This window comes from Lupinus angustifolius, chromosome LG01, assembly GCF_001865875.1.
Source record: "Lupinus angustifolius cultivar Tanjil chromosome LG01, LupAngTanjil_v1.0, whole genome shotgun sequence".
Lineage (NCBI taxonomy): Eukaryota > Viridiplantae > Streptophyta > Magnoliopsida > Fabales > Fabaceae > Lupinus > Lupinus angustifolius.
Window position 1 is genome coordinate 4,069,604 of NC_032009.1, and position 4,177 is coordinate 4,073,780.

Genomic DNA, 4,177 nt, shown 5'->3' on the forward strand with positions numbered 1-4,177 from the left:
TATTAATTGATTAAGCAAGTTTTTAATCGATTAAACCATAACTGAAAATCTGTTTTCAAGAAACTCGTTAATCAATTAACTTGGCAATTTAATCGATTAATATACTAATTCCATATGATTTGATTTTTATGAGTTGTTTATGTGCTTAATGTTTACTTTAAGATTTATCACTTTTTCATATCAATTTTGAACGTAAATTTATGGAGAAATCCTAAGTGTAATTATGATTTATTCAAATCATCATATTGGTATAATTGCTAGACATAAATTTGTATCAATTTGTCAATTTATGCATGTTGTTGTTTTGGTTACTAGACATAGATGTGAACACAGTTAATATATCTTCATCTTGTTATTACATTTGCTAGACATAGAGCTATTTTAATAAGCTACTAATATGATCAAGACATTGATGATTAGTACACTTGAGGTGTTTCAATAAAACTCAATTTCACAAGCATAGACTACTAGATATAGATGTATGTTTTGTGAGTCATAAATCTTCATCTTGTGTGTAAAGTTACTAGACGTGGAGTTTTATTTCATGAGCTACTAAACTGACTAAGATATTAGCTTTTATTACTATTGAGGTCTCTTCTGTGAAGAACCATTGCTAAATGAGTTAGTGTTGCTAAATCATGTGTGTATTGGTAGTGTATAGAAAGTTCAATTTCAACATCTTTTGCCCAAATAGTAATAGTAGTATAATCAAACAACCAAACAAAACCCTTTAAAAAAACTTAGAATAACAATCCTTGGTTGAAAGGCTAATATCTAGAAAGTCCTTATGGATTCAACAACCTTTTTATACTTGTTTACGACATCTGATTTGATAATTTCATTAACCAATTTACCGGTTAGAAGAGTCTCCGACTTAGACAACATCATCCTCAAAAAGCATGCATTGTGGCACTCATTATTGGATATGCTCAGTAAGCACGTCAAAGACCAACGTAAACAAGAAAGGCTCAATGTTGACCATTGGCATAGTCCTATGGCAATAGGAAAAACTTATGAGACCTCATCTTTTGTTCTCATGTTGATCTTCACTCCATCATACATATCATTTATTGCTCGAATTTAGGCAATTCGAACACCTTTCATCTCTAGAGCTTTCCACCAAACATCTCTAGTCACATTATCATATGTCTTTTCAAGTCAATGAAGACCATTTGCAAGTCCTTTTGATTCCTTCGACATCTCTCAATAAATTGTCATACCAAGTATATAGCCTTCATGGTCGATCTCATCATCATAAAACTAATTTGATTTTCAGTTATACGTGTCTCTTGTCTCAACCTCCGTTCCACAGTATGACTTGTTGGTATAGCGAAAGTGATTGTTGCGCAGTATTGGCCATAAGCAATCAAATAATGTGCATAATTAGAAGATAAGAAACAACATAATTTGTAATGGGGTTCGACCAATTGTGCCTACATCCCCAGGAATGCTAAGCGGCTACCAAGATATTATTAGAGAATAAAGATTACAAACCCTAACACACCCATAAGCCCAACTGCCCATGGGGTATTTTTATTTAGTGCTTATATCTGGTGCACATTATAACAAGAAACCTAAGTCCAATATATAACATTGATATTCTACTATATTCTAATGCTAGGCAATGTGAGACTTCATATAATAACATATTTCTAACATCCCTAACATGACTTATGAGATTAATCCCCTTATAATTTGCATAATTTGTATGTTGCCTATGTTCTTATAAAGAGGAGGGATCCACTTACTCCAAGAGTAAGCTTTTAAACTTACTCCTCATCCTAGCCATCAATTCTAGGGAAATCCAATGGTTTCAATTAGTGAGTAATCTAAACCATTAGATATCCATAGAATTGATGGCTAAGATAGAGAGTAAGTTTTGGAGTAAGTGGATCCCCACTCTCTTATATATATGAATTAAAATGTTTTTCCTCCTCTCGTCTTCATCTTCTTAAACCTCATGATCTCAGTAGACGAGCTTGTGAGCCATGTAATACCATGTTGTCCAAGTACCATTAGGCCTCAATATAACTATATTATATGGTCCAACTACTTTGTCACTCTACATTATTTTCAAATCATTTTTCACCTCTAACTCTTGAATTCTATGATAAAATGTATATTTTTTTATCTTCCTCTTTCATGCTTAGTCTATCATAAAACAATGAATCATGTACCTCATTCAAAAGCTTGTGAAAATATTTCTTCTGTATTTCCTTAATATCTTTGTCATTCACCATGACTTTCCACCTTCATGTTTAATGCATTTCATTTAGTCCAAGTCTTTGGCCTTTCTTTCCCTACCCTTTGTAAGGCTATAGACATTTCCTTCACCTCCTTTGGTACCTAAAGAATTGGATAACTCATCACGCTTTATCTTTAACTTTGTTCACTGCTTTCTTTGTATCTTTCTTAGGTTTCTTGTATTTTCCAAACATTCAATACTTTTTTATAAAATGACCTTTAGATTCGTCTAGTATCTCCATTTCTGTCTTCTTAATTCTATTGATTATCTCCTCCCACATAACATTAGCACTTCCTTGTGCCTCCCAAAACCCTTCTTCTATAACTATTTGATTGAAGCTTCTAAGTTCCTCTCCCTTCAATTTCCACAATTTAATTCTTGAGAGTGTATATTGTCCCTTTCATACCATTCTACTCTTTACCCTTACATCCATAACCAAAACTTTATGTCAGGTCGTCAAACTCTCTCAAGGTATGACTTTGCGGTCCAACCAAACTTTCTATCTGATTTCCTTATAAGAAAGAAATCCATTTAAGAATGTGTAATACCACTTTTATATATGATTAGATGATCCTGTGTTTTTTAAATCATATATTGGTTGTTGTAAAATCAAAAGTTGAGGAGAAATCTAGAATAATAATCCTTTTGATATTTCCTTCTCCTATGCTATAATCACTATGAAAACCTTCAAATCCTTAAGTGTCATTCACTACGTATTCATTAAGATCGCGTCAAAGAAAAATCTTTTCTCCTAAAAGTATTATCTGGCCTATGTTTTCCAAATACTTATTTTATAAAAAAGTAATGTAAACTTAAAACCACTGCAAAAAGGTTTTAAGAGTGGGGGACAAGTGATGTTCCAAATGAAATTAATCTAGTACTGCATAGAAAATAAGTGCATGAACTAGGAGCAAGCACTGTAAAAATATGTACAAGGTGAAAGAAAGTAAAGCCATATTATGGTCAAAAGTGCAGAAACATGGCATCAATAGTGTTGCTTTCTATCATTCATGTGTTCCTTCACTTTTCTTTCTATCATTTTGAGGAACATGAAAGTAAAAATAAATGAGAAGTGACAGTCATTACAGGTCCTAGAATTTAGTATATGATAGATATATATGGATGAAAAGACAATAATGAAGGAATATCTTCTCTATCTTATATTCTATTTCACTTATAAGTGTGATTTTGGAGTCTTGGGGATGAAATTACAATAGTAGTTATGGATGACGATCCCTTTTTTTAGTATTGGATGTAGATTACAATATGCGGTAGAAAAAATTTATCAGTCATTTTTTTTATCAGCAATGAAAATATTATTAATCAAGAGATAAAGAAATTAGGAGAACAAGTGGTACTTCTATCCACATAATCTCTAAATTAATAAAGTGAGAGACAATTTGATGGGTGTCTCACTGATAAGTGCCAAACATACCTAAAATCATACACTTTTATGGCACTTATCTTACGCATAATTGAGAAAAACCAACTTAAAACAATATTTTTTTTATAAAATCTCACAATTTGGTATATTTGTGTTTGTATTGCCTTTTTATGTATTTTGTAGGAAATAAAATGAAGAAAAGAAGAGAAAATCTTCATGGTCAAAAAAGCAACAAAAGTCAAGAAATCAGGGTGCTCAACTAGGCAACTGAGCGTGGAACAAGCCCCACTGAGCTGACCTGGCCACCTGCCTACCTGGCCACCTGCATAACCTAGACCAAACTGCTCAAACAGGCAGCTAAGTGGACCTACTTAGCCGCTCAGCCTAGCACCAGACTAGGCCTGGCACGGTCAGAAATATGCTTGACACGGTCAGACACGAACTTGGTACAAGCCAAGCTGCTGAACAAGCTGCTCAGCGATCAAACCAAGCTGCTCAGCGAAGAACCAGACTCATGGCCAGATCAGCAAGCACCAAGCCACGTCCCA